The 22,264-nt window shown below is 44.2% G+C and overlaps 1 protein-coding gene across 2 annotated transcripts in view; it reads right to left on the bottom strand.

Moving 5' to 3' along the window:
• Slc38a1 (solute carrier family 38 member 1) overlaps nucleotides 1–20,560 on the bottom strand; it is an 84,573-nt gene extending 64,013 nt beyond the window's left edge. The window contains exon 1 of one of the 2 annotated variants that reach the window (XM_048365858.1): nucleotides 20,525–20,560. The gene's annotated coding sequence lies outside the window, so the exon portion shown is untranslated. Of the gene's footprint in view, nucleotides 1–20,060; nucleotides 20,080–20,524 lie in introns of those variants that run through there. The other variant, XM_048365867.1, reaches the window with a different exon arrangement.
• Nucleotides 20,561–22,264: the final 1,704 nt, after the last annotated feature.

Here is a 22,264-nt window from a genome sequence, read left to right as displayed (position 1 = left end):
ATCAAAATCACAGCGGACCTCTCCACACAAACCTACAATGCACGAAGAGTATGGGAGAACACAATCCAAGTCCTCCAGGCCAACAATTGCCAACCCAGAATTAGATATCCAGCAACACTAGAATTCACCTTCGAGGGAAAAACCAGATCTTTCCATAGCAAAGAGCATCTAAAGGAGTATGTGAATAAAAAAACAGCCTTACAGCAAATTCTAAGAGGGGAACCCCACCCAACAGAAAACGTACAGGACCCCCAGACAGAAACAGAAAGAAACTACAATAGCCAGAGCCCAACAGGAATAGCAACTCAATTAAAAAAAAAAAAAGCGAGAGGAAAAACAGCCTAACAGGAAAATGGAAGGGAAAATAACACTCTTATCCATGATCTCTTTGAATATAAATGGTATAAACTCTCCGATAAAGAGGAGCAGACGGACAGAGTGGATCCGTAAACAAAAAGTTGCTATCTGTTGTCTTCAAGAGACCCACCTTACAGCAAGGGACAAAAACAGGCTCCGAATGAAAGGATGGAGCAAGATCTTCCAAGCAAACACACCTACCAAAACGGCAGGAGTAGCCATCCTGATTTCAGACAAGCTGGACATCTCATTAAAATCAACTCAAAAAGATAAAGAAGGGCACTACATTTTAATACAGGGAAAAATCCAGAATCAAGACATCATGGTGATAAATTTATACTCACCGAACAAAAGAGGCCCTACATATGTCAAGCAAATTCTCACAGATCTACAGAACAAGATAGACACAAACACAATCATAGTGGGAGACTTTAATACTCCACTCTTTCCTAGAGACAGATCTAACACCCAGAGGATTAGCAAGGGAGCTGAAGACCTAAGTAACACCATATCCCAAATGGATCTGATAGATCTGTACAGTCTTTCAGCCTACAGAGACCCAATACACATTTTTCTCAGCAGCCCATGGAACATACTCCAAAATAGATCATGTCATAGCCCACACAAAGAACCTCAGCAAATACAAAAGTATTGACGTCATCCCATGTATTATATCTGAACACAGTGGAATCAAGGTAACCCTCAATAACAAAAGATACCACAGAGGCTATACAAATACTTGGAGGCTAAACCCCTCACTGTTATCTAACACTTGGGCCACAGACCAAATTAAGGATGAAATTAACGAATTCATAAGCCACAATGACAATGAAAATACATCACAAAGAAACCTATGGGATACAGCTAAGGCAGTACTGAAGGGCAAGATCATTGCCCTTAGCACTCACATTAAAAGAATGGAAGCAGAGCAGGTAAATAACCTCATGATGAAACTAAAACATCTGGAGAAATAAGAAATGATTGAATCTAAAATGACTAGGAGGAAAGAGATCACAAAGATTAAAGAGGAGATAAATTTGATTGAAAATAGAAAGACCATTCAACAAATAAATAAAACTAAAAGCTGGTTCTTTGAGAAAATAAATAAAATTGACAGACCCCTTGCAAGACTTACAAAAAAAAGAAGAGAAGAGACTCATATCCGTAAAATCAGGGACTCCACCAGAAAAATTACAACAAATACACATGATACTCAAAAAATCATAAGGAATTATTTTCAGAAGCTCTACTCACTAAAAAACAATAATTTTACAGAAATGGATCAATTCTTAGAAAAGTATAAACTGCCCAAACTGAATCAAGAAGAAATAAATCAACTAAATAAACCAATAACTTACAGTGAGATACATCAAGAGCCTCCCAACAAAGAAAAGCCCAGGCCCAGATAGATTCACCAGTGAATTCTATAAAACCTTTAGTGAGGAGCTAATACCAATACTCCTCAAACTCTTCCGCGAAATAGAAACAGAGGGAGAAATCCCAAACTCATTCTATGAAGCTAATATTATACTCATCCCCAAACCAGGCAAAGATCCAACAAAAAAAGAGAACTACAGACCAATATCACTAATTAACACAGACACAAAGCTTCTCAATAAAATATTAGCTAACAGGATCCAGAAACTGATCAAGAAAATTATACATCATGATGACCAAGTAGGCTTCATCCCACAGTCACAAGGATGGTTCAACATCTGTAAATCAATCAATGTAATTCACCGCATCAACAGAACTAAAATCAAGAATCACATTGTTATCTCTCAGTCGATGCCCAAAAAGCTTTTGACAAAATACAACATCCATACCTATTAAAAGCTCTGGAGAGAACAGGAATAGATGGAACATTCCTTAAAACAATAAAAACCATATACAACAGACCAACTGCTAATATCGTATTAAATGGGGGGAAACTAAAATCATTCCCCCTAAACTCAAGAACAAGACAAGGATGCCCACTCTCCCCACTTCTTTTCAACATAGTGCTGGAATCCCTAGCCATAGCAATAAGGCAAGAGGAGGACATCAAAGGGATCCACATTGGCAAAGAAGAAATTAAACTATCCCTATTCGCAGATGACATGATCTTATATCTGAAGGACCCAAAATACTCAGTCTCCAAACTCCTACACCTAATAAACCATTTTGGCAAAGTAGCAGGATACAAAATCAATCCACAAAAGTCAGAAGCTTTTCTGTACACCAGCAGTGTACAAGCAGAAAAGGAAACTATGGAAATAATACCATTTACAATAGCTAAAAAAAAAATAAGTTACCTAGGGATCAACCTAACCAAAGACGTGAAGGACCTATTTAATGAGAACTATAAAAATCTAAAAAGGGAAATCAAAGAGGACACAAGGAGATGGAAGACCTCCCATGCTCATGGGTAGGCAGAATCAATATAGTGAAAATGGCCATATTGCCCAAATTATTACACATATTCAATGCAATCCCCATCAAGACCCCAGCTACATTCTTCACTGAAATAGAGAAAGAAACCCATAAATTCATATGGAACAGCAAAAGACCTAGAATAGCCAAAGCAATTCTAGGCAAAAAAAAAAAAAAAAGCAGTGCAGGAGGTATCACAATACCAGACTTCAAGCTCTATTATAGATCCATCATAACAAAAACAGCCTGGTATTGGTATAAAAACAGATCTGAAGACCAATGGAATAGAATTGAAGACCCAGAAATAAAACCGCACTCTTACAGTCAGCTGATATTCAACAAAGGAGCTAAAGACATACAATGGAAAAAACATAGCCTCTTCAACTACTGGTGCTGGGAGAAATGGGCAGCCATATGCAGAAAACTCAAAGTAGACCCAAACCTATCACCATGCACCAAGATCAACTCAAAATGGATCAAGGACCTCCATATCAGACCTGAATCCTTGAAACTACTGAAGGACAGAGTAGGAAAGACGCTAGAACTCATAGGCACAGGAAGGAACTTCCTGAATAGAGTCCCAGGGGCACAACAGATAGGAGAGAGACTCGACAAATGGGACTACTACAAAATAAAAAGTTTCTGCACAGCTAAAGACATAGCCACCAAAATAGAAAGACAGCCAATCATATGGGAAAGGATCTTTACCAGCACACCAACAGACAAAGGCCTAATATCTGTCATCTACAGAGAACTCAAAAAACTAAGCCCCTCCAAGCCCAGTAAACCAATTAGGAAATGGGCAAAGGAGCTAAAGAGAGACTTCACAAGAGAAGAGATAAAAATGGCAAAGAAACTTATGAGGAAATGGTCAACATCCCTGGCAGTAAAGGAAATGCAAATAAAAACAACCCTGAGATACCACCTCACTCCAGTTAGAATGGCCTATACTCTGAACTCAGGCAACAACAAATGCTGGAGGGGGTGCAGGGAAAAAGGAACCCTTCTCCATTGTTGGTGGGAGTGCAAATTAGTACAACCACTTTGGAGAACAGTATGGAGGTTCCTCAAAAACTCAACATAGACCTACCCTATGACCCAGCCATACCACTCCTAGGCATCTATCCTGAACAACAGGTCCCAAGATATCAAAAAGACATTTGTACTTCCATGTTTATCTCTGCACAATTCACAATAGCCAAAATATGGAAACAACCCAGATGCCCCTCCACAGATGAATGGATCCAAAAAATATGGTACCTATACACAATGGAATACTACATAGTGATTAGAAATGGTGAAATATTGGTATTCGCAGGGAAATGGTCAGAACTTGAACAAATAATGTTGAGTGAGACAAGCCTAGAACACAGAAAACAAAGGGGCATGATGTCCTTGATATATGACTGTTAAGGTGGGGGGAGGGGGAGACAGTAGAGACCAGGTCTGTGAAACCAAAAACTTCTTGTCAAATGGTATTTCCCACAGGTTTGGGTCAGCGACCCTACATTATGTAACTAAAACCAAACAACTACTCAACATATAAAGGTCAAAAATAGACCTCTCAGTGGATCACAATAGCTCAAAAGCTATGTATGTAAGTTCATATAAGACTAGGATAAGCAAACTCTATTGTTGGCATTACATTTAAAGTCCTAGGTGAATTTTCTTTGGCATAGGCCACATGGCTACTGTATATGTTTTTGGTACACTGTGTAATGTATATATGTCTACCTGATCTAGGGAAGGGAAAGAAAAACAGGGTGTAAGATATCACAAGAAATGTACACACTGCCCTACGATGTAACCCTTTTGCACAATACCTTGTCAAAAAAATTTTAATTAATAAATAAATTTTTAAAAAAGATTTACTAACAAACTCTGCACATTCTTGAATCCATACTTTCCAGGAAATTCTGATTTGGAGTCTATGATCACCTACCTAGCTCGTTAGTTTCTATGGGAAATAGTCTGGGATATATTAAAATCTATTAGTCCTAGGAAGGTTATTTATATACTATCAAACCAGAAAGCCATGGTAAAAGAACGATGCACATTCACCAGACATTGCTTTGGCTTTGCTCCTTTGGTTATGGATAAATTAGATAAAACTGCTTTTTTTTCAGATGTCACCTGGTATTGAAAACATTAAGACATTCTTTAATTTGTCTATAACTGATATAAAAGAATCCCTTCACAAATTTTGCTCCTGAGTAGCATTCTACACTTGAGCTGCACCTCCAGTCAGCTTTGCTGATCTTAATGATTAACCTTGATGTGTTACTGAGAATGAATATTATCCTCAACAGTCACTTTTCAGTAGTTTGAGACTTACGTTGAAGTTTGGTGCATTCTGATCCCATTTTGTATTCGCGATAAACAAAAATGCAATAGGAAAAACCCTTAGAATAACCAGTATTTTAACTTTATTCATAAAGCTCGAGACTTCAAAGTATCAACAAGAGGATGCTGAAAATGCATTTTACTTTTACTTTGGTCAGATGACTGTGATCTGATTTCTTAATTTCTATATTCAAAACCTTTTGAATTAGGTATATAATTAAAGCCTAACACTAAAAAATAGTGTTATTCAGCAATATAATTCAAGAATGAAGTTTTATTTTCTAGATAAAATGTAGTTTATTGTATCAAATTTAAATGTTACTTTATAATGGTAAATTCCTTTAAAAGAATATTTAAACTATGTTGCATACTTCCTACCCTCTCCAAGGCATCAAAACATTGTAATCATTTATTAACTATGTAAAATTTGCCTTATTAAACATTGTGCCTTACTTTATTGTTTTGTTGAAATCCAGCTCTATATTTCAGAAAAATAACAGTATTTTATTCTTAATGAATAAGAATTTACTCTTAAAAAATCTAAAATCCTCACAATGTTTGTATTTGCCTATTATGTCATTGCTTATCTGTTTATTAAACTTATTCAATACATGAATCCATAAAATGAAAAAAAAAAAAAGACATCATTCCCTATTCTGAGTTGACAGTAATGATGGGCTACACTATTGCCGATAATGTTTGGTTAACTGCCGGACTGGAACACATCCAGATCATTCTTTATGTAACTTCTTGACTGCCTGGTGGGAAGGACAGGTAGAGCTGAGGTCTGAGCTGAGACTTCTCAGAGCAAGGACCCCATGACCAATAGGAAGACGCAGGAAGTACAGATGAATTTGAGAAAGAAGCACAATTTTACTGGCAGATAAGCAATGATCAGACTATGCAATTAATTAAAAGGCAGACTGGGGTCAGCTGGGAAGAGTTGATATCAACCCTAACACAGTTACTATCTCTCAACATTTATAATAGGTCACAAATTACAGTTTACTCAGCACAGAACATGTCTGATCCTCACCATAGTCTTTTTTTCCTGGCACTGGGGCTTGAACTCAGGGCCTAGGAGTTGTCCTTTGGCTTTTTCTGCTGAAGCCTAGCACTCTACTTGAGCCACAGCTCCACTTCTGGATTTTTAGTGATGAGTTGGGAGATAAGAGTCTCACAAACTTTCCTGCCTGGGCTGGCTTTGATACAATCCTCAGAAGTCAGCCACCTGAGTAACTAGGATTATAGGTTTGAGCCACCAGCTTCAGGCTAACTTCTTTTTTCTTTCAATTGCTACTGAATCAAAGAGAGTGGCTTACTTTTCAGTCTTCATTCTCTTGGAATCTGAGCCTCTCTCAGCTTGTCCTCAGTGCCTCTTCTGAGGCAGTCTCTGGACCTCCTAACAGAGCCCTCCCCCCTCCCCCCTCAACACAGGCCAGCTCTTTTGGCTCCACACAGCCCAGATCTTTTCCTTTTAGGGCTTCAAGCTTGCAAGGTTGGGTTTCATCTCACAGGCATCTCTCAGATCTTTCCCACCCTTTTTTGTTTCCTAAGTCTAGAATAAGATCTCCCTCCTAAATACTACTTGATAATAACAACGCTACTTAGCATGCTGCATGTTGTTTTCTGAGGAGGGGTTGTTCTGTTTTTTCCTCCTATAAAAAGAGAGTGCAAGATACGGAGATGGTCTCTCAGGTTCCTTCCTGCTCAGAAAATTTTCCATAAATTCTTTCCCAGCTCTGGCTGCCAGCCAACCTCTCCACCATTACCTCAGTCACCGCTTCCCTGAACCTACACACATCACCTAACCTCACCAGTCAGCTTTTCTATTTCTGTTAAGGATAATGTACATTCAAGGTTCAGTCCTGTCATCCTTAGCTACTCAGGAGACTGAAATCCAAAGACCATGATTCAAAGTCAGCCAGGGCAAGGAAAGTCTGTGAGACTCTTATCTGCAATTAACCACCAAAATTGCTGGAAGTGAATTAACAGCTCAAGTGGCAGCCTTGAGGTGAAAAACATAAGGGGCAATGCTCAAGCCTTGTGTTCAAGTCTAGTACCTGCACAATAAATAAGTTAAACAAACATCCATCTATGATCTGCCTGAAGAGAACATAATCCATGATCTCAGCACAAAATAAAAAGGAGAATGTGAAGGCAGGATAACTGCCATTCATCATTTTCATTCAGTTTATCACATGATGTGTTTGACATTTACACTGTGCATATGGAGTTTTAGGTGAAAACACATTTAAAACTGTAGGTCTTGTATAAATAGAAGGGTATTTTTCATTGGTATCCTGGCCACTAGGCCTGGAATGTTGCAGAATTCTTTGCACGATGTCCACAAGCATAGAGACACTTGTACTGACGCTGGGGGTCTGAGCGAGGGACATATTTGGTTGTCACAAGTACAGGGTTGCTATAGCCATGAAGTGAACACAAGCTAGGAATGCTGCTAAACACCCCCAACAAAGAGCTATCTGTCCAGAAGGGCAGGAGGGGGAGAAGCCCAGTTACAGGAAGTTCCCTTCCATCTCTGCTTGGGGCCTCAAGGGATGACCCGCTCAGGTCCTAGGTCAGATAGCCCCTGGCATCCCATTTGTCTACTGGCTCCCCAGCCCTGCTCTTACTGCTCCCTAATTCCACTTTTGTTCAGATTCCTGTAAGATCTTGTAAAGGTCTAGTGTCAATATGTCCAACCTAGTTGTGGGAAACTGTAAATGATAAGCCCTGAGGTCTGGTAAAGAAAATTAGAATGCCATTCTCTGACTTTCAGAAGGTTGGCCCGAGAAAGATCCATTGCCCCTAGCATTACAGAGACCCAAGATTCTACCCTAAATGTGAGTCAGTCAGAACCCAGACTTTCTTAGACCTTGGAGTTTGATAAAGGCTTACACAAAGTGTGGTTGTTTGCTGCTTGCTCCACCTCCTAAGATAAGGAAGTCACTCATCCTAGGATTGTTTCACGTGCTGGTGTCTGTACCTTCAAAGAGATTGCTACCTTGCTTTCTGCAAGTACTCCCCTGTGCCCAAAACAATAAAGATCCTGTTAACGGGACCTTGGGGCGAGAGGCACAGGCCCCCCTGGTGCCCCCAAACCAGTTTTACGGTCTGGTTTCCATCACCGCCTTGTTCCAAGTTGCAGCATGATAAGTCCTTAAGGTCCCCACGGTGATTTGCAACACCTAGGAGATCTGGGAATTAATATTTATATGGAGAGCTTTTGAAATGACTCTGATTTCTTTAAGACAGAAACTCCAGAAGTTAAGTCAGCCTGTAGCTCTAGATGTAGGAAGGCAGACCACAGATGACATTAAAAAGCAAACAATAATTCTTGAAGTGAGTTTATTAGTGTGAGGATTAATATTTTGTTTCTTACCAACTGAAAATAGATAATAGATAATAATAATAGATAAAAATGGGTAATAAATCATTGCTAAGGACTTGGGGGGTTGAAAACAACTTTTGACTATTCACCTTTAAGAAATTCACCTTTAAGAATTCTTGGCATGATGTCCACAAGCACAGAGACACTTATACTAAAGCTGGGGTTCTGAGCGAGGGACATTTTTGGTTGTCACAAGTATAAGGTTGCTATAGCCATGAAGTGAATGAACACAAGCAAGGAATGCTGCTAAACACCCCCAACAAAGAGCTATCTGGTGAGAAGGTGAAAATGCATGTATGTTTTTGTTCTAATGGTAGTTCTGACCAAAGATTGCTATTGGATAAAAAACAACAGATTGGGCTAGAGATTTAGCTTACTGGTAGGGTGCTTGTCTAGAACACTCAATGGCCTGGGTTCATTCCCCAGTGCTACAATAAATTAATTAGTTAGTTAATTAACTAAATAAAGCAACAAGTGGGAAATGTGTTGGTTACATTGTGTGTGTGTGTGTGTGTGTGTGTGTGTGCCAGTACTAGGTTCTAGACTGGAGCCTAGGTGCTTGTCCATTAGCTTTTTCCACTCAGAGCTGGCACTTTACCACTTGAGCCATGGCCCCACTTCTGGCTTTTTACTGGTTAATTGGAGATAAGACTCTCGTGGACTTTCCTGGCCCAGCTGGCTACTAACTTCGAACCTCGGATCTAAGCCTCCTGGGTAGGCTAGGATTACAAGTGTGAGCCACTAGGACCTGGCTGTTGATTAGTTTTTAAGCCCTCAATAGGCTATGACAGCTAGCTCCTAACAAAATACCCTAGGAAAACAGAAATACTGAGAAGTTGAAAGCATCACAAAGTGGTAAATATAAAGGAAAGGCACGTAAAAAGAAACCTTTAAAGTATACCTTTACTTAAAAAGTCAAAAGGTAATGAAAAACCTTATAATTCAAACTTGAATATAGGTATAGGCTTGAACACTTCTTTTCTACTTTCTGAGTCCTGAGAAGGCTGGATTAACTGAGGCTGCCTCACAGGTCTTTCAGTTCTGAAGTCCTCTGAGTCTAGACTTTCTTAAAGGTTTTTTAAAGATCAGAAAGTAGACTTGTAGATACATCTCTTTGACTTAGAAGACTAGTAGTCTTCTGTTCAAACTAGACATAAGAATCACCTGGAGAGCTTTTTTTTTGCCAGTCCTAGGCCGTGAACTCAGGGCCTGAGCACTGTCCCTGGCTTCTTTTTTGCTCAAGGCTAGCACTCTGCCACTTGAGCCACAGCGCCACTTCTGGCCCTTTTCTGTATATGTGGTGCTGAGGAATCGAACCCAGGGCCTCATGTATACGAGACAAGCACTCTTGCCACTAGGCCATATTCCCAGCCCCACCTGGAGAGCTTTTTAAAAGCATCCACACAAGTTTCTGACTTAATGAATCTGGGATGGGATCCAAGCATGGATATTTTAATGCTCTCCATGGAATCAAAAAATGCAACCCACCTTAAGATCTACAGATTTTGATTAAAGGTTAAGACAGAGGGCAGCAGTGCCCAGGTAGGAAGGTCAATGAGCAAAAAACAAGTGGACATAAGAAAATGGAGAAACCATATCCCATCCAGGTCTCTCCCATGAGCAACAGGAATAAGCCAGACCTTGTCATTGTTATTGTTGTTTTTAAATCAAGAAATGCTAAGGCTAGGTGCTGGTGGCTCACACCTGTTAATCCTAGCCACTCGGGAGGCTGAGATCTGAGAGTTGTGGTTCAAAACCAGCCTGGGGAGGAAAGTCCGTGAGACTGGTGTCTCCATTTAAGTGTTAATATAGCCAGATGTGGAGCTGTGTCAAGTGGTAGAACACTAGCCTTGAGCAAAAAAACTTAGGGAAAGTACCCATGCCTTGAGTTCAAGCCCCAGAACCAGCACAACAACAAAGATGAAATGCTAGGAATACAAATTTTAAGTGGAACTCTGATTTTAGATGTTGCTAATGATCTTGGAACTCTTTGAGGGAGTAGAAGGAAGGGGAGAAGAGGTCAGAGGAGGGGAGGAGAGAGAAAAGGAGGGGAGGACAGAAGAGGGTCAAGTGGAACCGAATGTGGTGACACACGCTTGTAATCCTAACACTCAGGAAGGTGAGACAGGAGAATCCTGAGTTCCAGGCTCTAGCTACCAACATGCAACTTTTAAACAAAACCTTAGATCGATAAATGAAGCTGACATTTTCCATGCTCTCTCCCATCTCTCTTTCTCCTTCTACATTGGGCCACAGGCTGTTCCTTCCCTTTCCTTTCCATAGTTTCTCTTTTCCAATCTTCACCATTCCTAGGAAATGGAAACTGAGACCCTCACATTAAATCTTCATGTGGTTGTATCACTGACAGGCTTCTGCACCTGGGAAAATTCCAGGTATAAATTGTAATCTGAGGCTGTGGTTCCATGATGTGGATAACTGGTTGGTTTAATAAAACCCAGGAGAAAAGTCAATCAAGCTTTTCATCTGACATGACTAAGACTTCATGAAGCAACACTGGAGGTCCTCTTATAATTTTTTGTTGTTTTTGTTGGTCATGGGTTTGAACTCAGGGCCTAGGCACTGTCCCTGAGCACTTTTGCTTAAGATTAGCACTCTACCACTTTGAGCTACAGTGCCACTTCTGATTTCAGAGTGGTTAATTGGAGAAAAGAGTCTCATGGGGACTTTTCTGCCCAGGCTGGTTTTGAATCACTATCCTCAGGTCTCAGCCTCCTGAGTAGCTAGAATTACAGGCATGAGCAACCAGCACCCAGGTTCTCTTACAATTTTTGCTCCATTTGCTTAAAATTGAAACCACTATGTAGTAGAATCACCCTTCTTGCATTGATTAATTGTGTGTGTGTGTGCACGCGCGTGCATGTGTCAGTACCCAAAACCTAATACTCAGTACCCAGGGCTCAAACTCAGGGAATGGTAGCTGTCTCTGAGCTGTTTTGCTCAAGGCTACCACTCTACCATTTAGGCCACAGCTCCACTTCTGGCTTAAAAAAAAAAAAAAGTTAACTGGAGATAAGAGTATCATGCACTTTTCTTGCCTCATACATAAGCTGGCTTTGAACCATGATCTTCAGATCTCAGTCTCTTGAATATCTAGGATTATAGGTGTGAGCCACTGGCGCTTGGATCATTCATTGATTTTAAATTCCTATATCTAGGCTCTATGCCTCATCAACTAAATCTGAATTCTTGGAGACAAAGCCTAGTCACTAGTAGATTTTAGGGAAACAGAGATAGTCTGATGTTTCTCTTCAGACCATATAAATCTTTTGCCTTTAACTAAATAGCTTTACAAACTCATCCAAGTATTTTCACAGCTTAGTTCAGTGAGCTAGGCTGTAAGAAAATTGCTCAAGAGATGCAGGAGGAATGTGAGAAAAAGTCAAGAGTGAGCTCAATGATAAGCAGCTTTTGTGTGTGTGTGCGTGTGCGTGTGCGTGTGTGTGTGTGTGTGTGTGTGTGTGTGTGTGTGTGTGTAGAGGTGGTAATGGGGCTTGAATCAGGGCCTGGGCATTGTCCCTGAGCTTTTTCACTTCAGTCTAGAGCTCTACGACTTTGAGCCACAGTGCCACTTCCAGTTTCCTGGTGGTTAATTGGAGGCAAGAATCTCAAGAACTTTCTGCTTCGGCTAGCTTCAAACTGCAACCCTCAGATTTCAGCCTCCTGAGTAGCTAGGAGTACAGGCGTGAGCCATCAGGGCTGATAGGCAGCTTGAAAACTGGAGAGGGGCTTTTAGCATCCTGGTGGTAGTTGGGAGAGAGAGTTTCCTCATACATAAGCTGTGGGGTTTTAAGAAGGTGAGCAGAAGGGGCTTCCAGAATATTGAGGAGCCTTGCTATAAGGATAAAGGTTGGTCTTGGTATCTGGTAGCAAGAATAAAAGGGATCCAGGATCTGGTGGCTCCCACCTGTAATCCTAGCTCCTCAGGAATCTGGGATCTGAGGATCACAGTTCAAAACCAGCCCACACAGGAAAGTGAGTGAGACTCTTTCCAATTAGCTACCAAAAAGCCAAAAGTACAGCTGTGGCTTAAGTAGCAGAGTAGGAGCCTTGAGCAAACAAGCTCAAGGACAGTGCCCAGGCCCCGAATTTAAGCCCCAGGACTCACACACACACACACACACACACACACACACACACACACACACAAATAAGGGACGCTAATGAACAGTAAGCCTTTATTTCTGGAGAAAAAGAAGTAAACATTTATTCTAAGCTATTTCTGTATATTGATGTAATGTAACATAAAATTATCATTAACCTCTTTGGAAGACTCATTTCCATTTCATTAATTCATAGAAAATTCTAGAAGAAGAAAAAAGTGCAGATCCCTAAGATAGATATTTTGTCATCATCTTCTTGACCATAAGAATGAATAAGAAGCTGGGTCAGAAGTGGTTTACATAAGTGTTGGAGGGTGGAGCGGGGAGGTTGAGGAGACTTGAGAGACTCCCATACATAGCCTTAAACTGGCTAATCATTAAGGGCTGATGTGGAAGAGCCTAGATTTTAAGCAGGGTCAAGAGTAAAAGCTTCTTTTAATTTATTTAGACAGGCAGGGCACTCTTGAGAATGGCTGATGGTGTACCTTGCCAAGACAATTCTTTCGTTTTGTGTCTATTGCTGTGACTCCAGTGGTGCTTGGAGAGCCCATGTATAACGGCTCCTCGGCCATGAGGAAGCTGCACTCCTGCCATAGATGAGTGTGTGAGTGAATCATGTGATAATCCCACTGTAAATTAGTGTAGATACTGATTACCCTGTCCTTGGCTAAAATAGGCTAAGGTAAAGGCTCTGGTTCTGCCAGGTTCTACCTGCTGTGGATTTATTTCCAGTGGCAAGAATTGTGCCTCAAGGTCCCTTCAGGGCAGCTGCTTTGACAAGTGGGTAGTAGGTAAGTTGGAGTCAGCAGTGGTTTGGGCCAAGTTCTAGAGCTTGTCCCTTGTCAGAGTGAATGTACAGGTGAGTGATTTTGTGGGGGTGGGTGGAGATAGGGCAGAGGGCTTGTTTGAGAGAGAAACTGGTGGTCAGGAATCGTGGGTAGGGGAGGGGTTCGTAGGGTCCCCATTGGTAACCTCAGACAAGGGCTTGGCTGTTAAGGAATACTTTTGGATCCATATTCTGAAATAGCCAGAGAGCCTAAAGGGCAAGACCTGATACTTTAGCTTTGTTTGCCAGGCCTTCTGTATATGAGCCTCCTCTTTTCCTGTTGTTAAAAGCCCTAAAGGCTGCATTAACCAGATCCTGTGTGATGTCTGGGGCTGTCTTCCAATGCTTGCAATTTCCTCTTAATATCTGGGGCAGACTGGTGAATAAAGCAGAGAAAAACTAATCCTGCTTTTGATGTGGGGTCCATATTGGTATATTTAGTTATAGCCTCAGTGAGGCGGATAGATTTTAGGGGAGCAGGAATAGTCTGATGTGAAGCCAAGGCTCACTCATCTAAAAACCCTCCCCCAAAACCTGATTTCAGACTACTATCACCCTAAATAGCTTTTTAAACTTGTCCAAGTATTTTCACAGCTTAGTTCAGTGAGGTAGGCAGCTTAGGTAACTGGAAGAGAAGAAAGTGAAGAGAAAGTCAGCCATAAAAAATGTTGAGTGAGTCCAGGGCACCAGTGGTTCATGCCTATAATTGTACCTACTCAGGAGGCTGAGATCTGAGGATTGCAGTTCAAAGCTAGTCCAGGTAGGAAAGTCTGTGAAACTCTTACTTCCAATTAACCACTAAGAAACCTAAAAGTGGATCCGTAACTCAAATAGTAGTGTGCTACTCTTGAACAAAAAAGCTCAGGGATAGCACCAAAGCCCTGAGTTCAAGCCCCAGGAGGACCAACACACACACACACACACACACACAGAATGAATATACATTCACGTTGAATGAATTGACCAAAGTTACCCAGCTGGTTAAAGGCAAAGACATATTGTAACCTTACTGGAAGCAGTGATATTAAGTTTTGTTTGGGTTTTAATGAATGATATCCAGGAACAAGCAATGGTTAGTGAGAAGAAATGGAGTTCATCAGAGCATAAGAGACAGATAGCAAGCTGCTGGTGACAGTCTAGTACATTTTATCTGGAGCCCAGGTTTCATTAAGTCACACCCTATGTAAATAAGACATACACCAATCAACCAATCAGAAGGGACCTGTCCTCATTCAGGCCCATCCCAGGGAAGGGGGAATTAAGCCTTGCCCCTACCAGGGACCAAGGGAGCTACAAGTGGGATGGAACTGGGTACAGGGAACTGGGGAAATTAGGCTGGGGTAGAGGTAGGAGGTTCCAGACCCACAGTAGGGACTTTTTGAGTATTTTGAAATATTTAGCTAGGCCAATTTTTGTGTTTGGGCCATTTAAGTTTTAGCAGAACAAATCGCAGCTAAGATCCTTTTTACTTTGATGTTATTCAGGGGTAAAACCCTAAACTTATTCCACAGTCTCTTCACTGCAAGACTGTAGCCACATGGCCACCTGTTATTGAATTCCTCCACCATTACTGACTAATCTAGATGCATGTTATCACTAAAGAAACAGAGACCACAGATCCAATTCTAGAAATGAGTGTAACGTGTTTCTTAAACATGACCATTTAGTTGGGTGCCAATGGCTCCTGCCTATAATCCTGGCTGCTCAAGAGACTGAGTTGTGAGCATCAAAGCCAACCCAAACAGACAAATCCATGACTCTTATTTCCAACTAACTAGCCCAAAGCCATAACCAGAGGCCTACCCCTAGAAGTAGGTACCAGCCATGAGTAGAAAAGCCAAGCCAGAAAGTAGGAGGCTCTGAATTTAAACTTCAGCACTGGAACAAAAAAAAAAAAAAAGGCAATTTAGGGTCAGTGTTCCAGGATCCCTTATTCTGAAGTACATCGTACCATTTTGAACATGTTTACTTTATGTACATACTTCCTTTATCCCCAACTGACCTTTCTACCAGAGGCTGGCAACATTTAGGTAGTTCCCACTAGAATATTTTTTTAAGAAAAGTTTTTTTGGGAGGGGTGCCAGTACTGAGGCTTGAATTCAGAGCCTGGGCAGTATCCCTAGCTTTTTCACTCAACATTAGTGCTCTACCACTTGAGCCACAGCTCCACTCCCAGATTTGGAGGAATTCATTGGAGATAAGTCTCACAGACTTTCTTGCTCAGATTGGCTTCAAACTAGGATCCTCACATCTCAGCCTCCTAGGTAGCTAAGGATTACAGGTGTAAGCCAGAGGCACCTGGCTTAGAAAAGCATTTTTAAAAGATTAAATAGGGCTGGGAATATGGCCTAGTGGCAAGAGCGCTTGCCTCCTATACATGAAGCCCTGGGTTCGATTCCCCAGCACCACATATACAGAAAATGGCCAGAAGTGGCACTGTGGCTCAAGAGGTAGAGTGGTAGCCTTGAGCAAAAAGAAGCCAGGGACAGTGCTCAGGCCGAGTTCAAGCCCCAGGACTGGCAAAAAAAAAAAAAAGATTAAATAGTCACAGAAGTGCAAAGATAAAGGGAACTTTATTGATCCACTTTCTCCATCCCTGAAAGATGAGGAACATGAAATCCTTTTTTAATTTAATACATATTAAGTGCTACTAGCACGGTGCCAAACACCTCATGTCCATTATCTTAATTGAATCAACAGGATAACCACAATCATCACCAGCATCCTCATCTCCATTTAATAAATGAAAAAAATCCTGAAACTTAGAAGATGTGAAATGACCTGCCCAAAGTACCTGGGCAAGAAGTTGAGATGTAGTTTGAGTCCTTAATCTAAGTTAGCCTCTGGATTAAGGACTCATCTAAAATTTTGTAATTTTATTTCATTTTATTTTGCCAGTACTGGGGCTTGAAATCAGGGCTTAGCTTTTTTGCTCAAAGCTAGCACTCTTGTGACTCAATTCACATCTCCACTTCTGGCTTTTTGCTCATTAATTAGAGATAAAAGTCTCTTGGATTTGTCTCCCTGGGTTAGCTTGCTTGAAACTGCAATACTCAGATCTCAGTCTCCTGAGTAGGTAGGATTACAGACATAAGCCATCAGCTCCAGACTTGTCTCATTTCATGATTCTTATATCCCAATGTTAAAATCGCTAGGTTTTTTTTTTTTTTTTTTTTTGGCCAGTCCTGGGCCTTGGACTCGGGGCCTGAGCACTGTCCCTGGCTTCTTCCCGCTCAAGGCTAGCACTCTGCCACTTGAGCCACAGCGCCGCTTCTGGCCGTTTTCTGTCTATGTGGTGCTGGGGAATCGAACCTAGGGCCTCGTGTATCCGAGGCAGGCACTCTTGCCACTAGGCTATATCCCCAGCCCAAAATCGCTAGGTTTTGATCAGCTGATAGGGACCAGAACTTGGGCAGAGGGAAAGGAGACAAAAAGACACACTTGGGGGCTGGGAATATGGCCTAGTGGCAAGAGTGCTTGCCTCCAACACATGAAGCTCTGGGTCCGATTCCCCAGCACCACATATATGGAAAACGGCCAGAAGGGGCGCTGTGGCTCAGGTGGCAGAGTGCTTGCCTTGAGCCGGAAGAAGCCAGGGACAGTGCTCAGGCCCTGAGTCCAAGGCCCAGGACTGGCCAAAAAAAAAAAGCAGACAGACTTGAAGGGCATGGCAAGAATCTTGCCTCTGCCAGAGAGATGAGCAGGAACAGCAGAGCAGAGAGCACCCATGCTAACAACACCAGAAGGGGAAAGACTAACAGGATACCGACTTGAAAGTCTGTTAAACAAGACCCTAAAGAGGGGGATAAGATGGCTTGGTCAACATTTCTACCCAACAAATATTTATTAAGCAACTGTGATATGCTAGATATTGGAGGCACAATAAGCAAGATCAGATTTTTTGCTGATGACTAAAGAGGATGTTTCAGCTATCACCCAAAGGGAGGCAAAGACAGCATAGAACAACCAGATGCCAGTCTTAATTCATGGAACAACCTCAGGATTGCAGTTTGAAGCCAGCCCAGGCAGAAAAGTCCACACAACTCATTTCCAATTAGTCACAGAAACTTGGTAGTGGAATGGTGGCTCAAATGATAGAGCACTATTCTTGGAGCAAAAAAAAAAAAATCCAAATGAGAGCTCAAGGTGATGAGTTGAAACCCCAGGCACACCCACACCCACACCAGAATATGCTTAAAGAATGGTGAATGGTAAATGCATGGCTGAGAAATCAGAGTGCTTGCTTAGCAAGCATGAGGCCCTGAGTTCAAACCCCAGTGGTAAATGCCTTTTAAAACTATTCATCTCATCTGCTGAATTATATTACCATCAAAGCAGAGGCTAATAGGTACTTGCTGTTCCTTCTTCAGGTCTTCTTCCCAATTATTCAAATAGTTGATCCTCTCACTCCCTCACACAGCCCCTCCTATTGGATTGCCCAATGGCAAGCATTCTCTGAAACACACCATCCGGTTCTGTTTCTTCATTGCCTTGATACCTGGCATACATTCATGCATGCATTGCCATGTTTTGTGTCTCCCACAAGAATGGAGCTTCACAGAAGCAGGAACTTAATCTCATTAGTTGATGCCAGCCACATATAAGCCTGCCCTGGAGGAAACATTTATTGAATACAGTACAATTAAAAACTGGGGAAAATTGCGCAAAAAAAAAAAAAAAATTAAGACCTCAAACCAAAACCAGTCCTGTTTCTAGTTCTTTACAGCAACATACCAAGAATTAAAAGACCTTGAAGAGCCCAAATTTGCCATCCTATCGACTCCAAAAGCTGATCTGAGGCTTACAGTTCAAAGCCAGCTCAAGCCTAGAGGTCTGTGAGACACTTTCCTCCAACTAACCAGCAAAAAGCCAGAAGTGAAGCTATGATTCCAGTGGTAAAGCACCTGCCTGGAGTGGAAAAAGCTAAGGGACGGCCTCTGCACTTAAACACACACACACACACACACACACACACACACACACACACACTTCCTCAAGCTAAACCACACACACGCACTTCCTTGAACCAGTCCTGTTTCCAGTTCCTTACAGAGAATTAAAAGACAGGGAAGAGCAAAGCCATGTTGAAGCAGAGGTTAAACCAAAATCCAGAGCAGCTGGGGGAACCCACAGCAGGTCAGGGCCTGGCTTTGACTTTTGCCAAGATCAAGAGGACACCCACCCAGTATAAGACATTTGACAATGAGGCCAGCCAGCTGCCAGGGCTCAGGTTTTATTTCCGTTGTCCTTCTGACGTCAGAAAGAGCACGAGTTGCTGCCTAGTTTCTTCTATCAAGGTGACAAATTACAGCCTGGCTGGGCCCTGAATTCAGCAAGCCATAGATTTATTTCCTCCTGCCCTGTATTTTGAAAAATGCAACAACAACAACAACAACAACAACAAGGATGACCCCATCACTCACTTTAGAGATGTCAAATTTCCTTCCAAATGCAAACACATACATGGCTTCTTAGAGGCAGGGCTATTTTTTTCTTTCTACTTTTGTCTACGCACCATTGATCATTCTAAGAAAAGTACAAGGTTCCCCGCAGCAGTTTGCTTCCCCTGGGAGAAACAGGCTTCTGCCCCCGCCCCCCCTTCTTCCCCGCAGGGTCAGCACCGCTGAGCTGAGCCGAACACAAAGGACTCAGATTATAGCCGAACTCTCCTCAGCTCAGAAAGACACGAAGCAGATATGGGAAATTTCTTTTGCCTCCCATACGGGTGTCCTTGTGCCTTGTCTGACTAGATCATTTGGTAAAAACCGAGGGGCATGGGCGCGCACCCAAGAAGCCCAAGAAGCCTGGTGACCCTCAAGAGCCCTCCTACGTGGCTGCTAAAGGCCCCAACACGTGGGGCCGTGGTAAATTGCTAGGATGAGGAGAGGGGTGCACAAGAGACCAAAGGCGCGTTTTCCACCAGGCGCCAGTGGCTCACGCCTGTAATCCTAGCTACTTCGGAGGCTGAGATGTGAGAATCGCCGTTCCAAGCCAGTCCAGGCAGAAAAGTCTCTTAGAGACTCTTATCTCCAATTAACTACTCAAAAAACCAAACGCGGAGCTGTGGAACTCAGAATGGTGGAGCACTAGCCTTGCGCAAAAGGGCTGAGGGACAGTGCCCAGGCTCTGAGTTCAAGCCCCACAACCGACCAAAAGAAAAAAAAAAAAAGCCTGTTTTCCCTCAGGTACCCAGCCAGCCAGCTTAAAGGCCTTGTGTGGCCATGTTTAGGCACGTGCGCCTGGACCCCAGGATGAAGGAAGAGGGGGGTTTAACCTTGGGCCTTGAGCCCTGAGCCCCGTGCAAAAGGCCTTTGTTCACCGACCCCTGCGGATCACGCTATAGCAAAAATTTAAAAAAACACACACACACAAAAAAAAACCCGAAACTTCCCCTTTTGCTGTCTTTCCAAATCATCAAGGACCCTTTCGGCGGGAAAGGACAGTGGCCCGCCAGCATCTTTAGTAATTCACATCTCCTTATCCCCCATTAACCAGAGGGACCCCCAAACACGATGTGAGGGTCAACAACGTGCTCCTGTTTAGTCCTACATGGTGGCTTAGCGCCACCAGCACCCCATCAGCCCGCTCCCAGTGCCCCCAAGCCCACCTGGCCACAGTAGGGACACAGTCTCTGTCCTGGAAGCTGCGGACTCAGGAAATCCTCCCGAAATGGGAGGTTACAGACCCCTAGACGCGTCCTCACATCCGCTGCGCTCTCCCGGCAAGGAGACTAGTGCCCCCACCGTCCTTCTCAGAGGTTCCTCCCCGCAGTTTGATGTCCTTTGTGTCACTGCCCGGTGGTGGGGGGCGGAGGATGGCCCTGGTCAGCCAGGGCTGGGCGGGGAGAAAGGTCGGCGTGGCGGATTTTCCCAAGAAGGTGGCAGGGCGCAGTTTTCCGGCGACCTTCAGGAGGAGTGGCGTGGCGGCCCAGCCCGTGCGGGTTCCCTTCTACTTTCAGGGCTGATCGCAGGGGAATCTACCCTCCCACCTCCTCCCCCACACCCTACACATACACACACACTCACACGCACAATCCCCACCCACACGCGGCTCGCCGGCCTCGCTACTTACACGCAGACACGCTCTGGCCGCTGAGGCTCTGGAACCGCAGTCATTTCCTACTGGGGGAATCGTGGTCCTGACACATCCATGGCTCTGGCGGGGATTACCCGGGCACGGCGCACGCCATTCCTCCGCGTCCCGCGCCTCTCTCCTCCCCTCCCGCGCGCCCGCTCTTTTCCCCCCAAAGCTGCGTGCGGCGCAGAGCTGTCCTTTCACATAGTGTCACTGCTGCGGCTGGAGCCCCGCGCTTCGCCGGCTCTGACCGAGTGGCCACCGCGGCGGGTGGAGACCGAGCATCGGGGAAGGCAGGGGTGAGGGATGAGGGGGACAGGGCGGGGGATTGCGGGGCGCAGACGAGGAGAGCGGAGGCTGCGCACTGCCTGGGCACCAGCCCTCCCCCGCCCTCCTCCCGCGCGCCTTGTTGGAGCCGAGTAGCCTGCTCCGATCTCAGCGAGCAGGGGCAGCTGAAGAAGAATGGGGACCCCCCCCTCCCCCACCCCCAGCCCCCAGGGGTAGAAGGAAGGCGCGGTCCGCTCCGACCGCGGCGGGGCGGCGGGATGGCGGGGCGGGGGGGGCGGGGGCGGCGTGAGATGCTGCGTTCTGGGGTGCGGAGCTTAAGGACGGAGGGGAGTTGCATTGTGGGAAGGGCGCGTGGTGAGGACGGCCGCGGGAGCAGCCGGTGGGTCTACAGGGTGCGGGCCCGGCGACCCCCGCGCAGCGCCTGGAGATGAGGGCGGAGATGGAGCCGTGTGCTGGCCGCGGCCGCGGCATCCATAGACTCGCCGGGGTGGGCGGGAAGGCGCCCCAAGTGGTGGGGAGCGCCGATCGCGCGGACACCTTGGGAAACCCTTTGTCCCCGATCGCCCGTAGCGGGGTGCGACTCCCACCCCGCGGATTCAAGACCCGCACCCCGCGGCGCCGGCCGCTCCGCGGGACTGGCGCGGAGCCGGACCCGGGCGCACACCTGCCAGCCCGGAGGCCGCAACCCACTGGGAGACCGGCGCCTTGGTGTAGAAAAGCTGGAAAGGGGGATCCAGGTGGGAACGGGCCAGGGGCAGCTGGGCCCCGCTTCCCGTCTCCCCGTTCACTCTTTGTTCCAGGCGCACTGGGCGCTTTCTGGCCGGGGAGTCCACGTCTCCTTAAAATGGCGACAGGAAATCCCACCTGCGCGGCAGTGGTGGCACTGTCACCAGCTCGCGAACGCGCCAGGGGGGAAGCCGGAGCTTTCTATTTTTTTTCTTTTTTTATTCACAGGGTGATTCAGTCTTCATGTTCCATCAAAACAGGAAAGGGAAGGTGAATCATAATTCATAAATTAATCTACCTGGAGTCTTTTTAAGCCAGCTGTGTAGTCACTGTAATGCAACTGGCCATAGCTTTTTAGCATTCAAATTCTGCTTGTTACTGTTAAGGTGATATGCAGCTGTTTGCATGGTGTTTCCTAAGTCCGGTAATGAGTGCATTTCTTTTGGAGCAGTGTCAGCCCTTCTTTCTGCTCTCTCCCAGTGGCTATAGCATTTAAAAATTTTTAATCATCTCTGGATGATTAACATTTAGACCACCAAATTTAAACTCTTCGCTTTTGACTAAAATGATGGCATGGAATGGCAATGAGTGGTTATATGAACAGTAGTTTCCCAGAAGAACCCTTTTTTGTCAGGTAGGCACTCTACCATTTGAGCCATAGACTCCTTTTGGAAGGCATATTCTTGGTGATGCCTGAGAAACCCAAGGTCAATGCAAACAGTA

This window comes from Perognathus longimembris, chromosome 1 (assembly GCF_023159225.1).
Source record: "Perognathus longimembris pacificus isolate PPM17 chromosome 1, ASM2315922v1, whole genome shotgun sequence".
NCBI lineage: Eukaryota > Metazoa > Chordata > Mammalia > Rodentia > Heteromyidae > Perognathus > Perognathus longimembris.
This window is presented reverse-complemented; position numbering and strand designations above follow the sequence as displayed.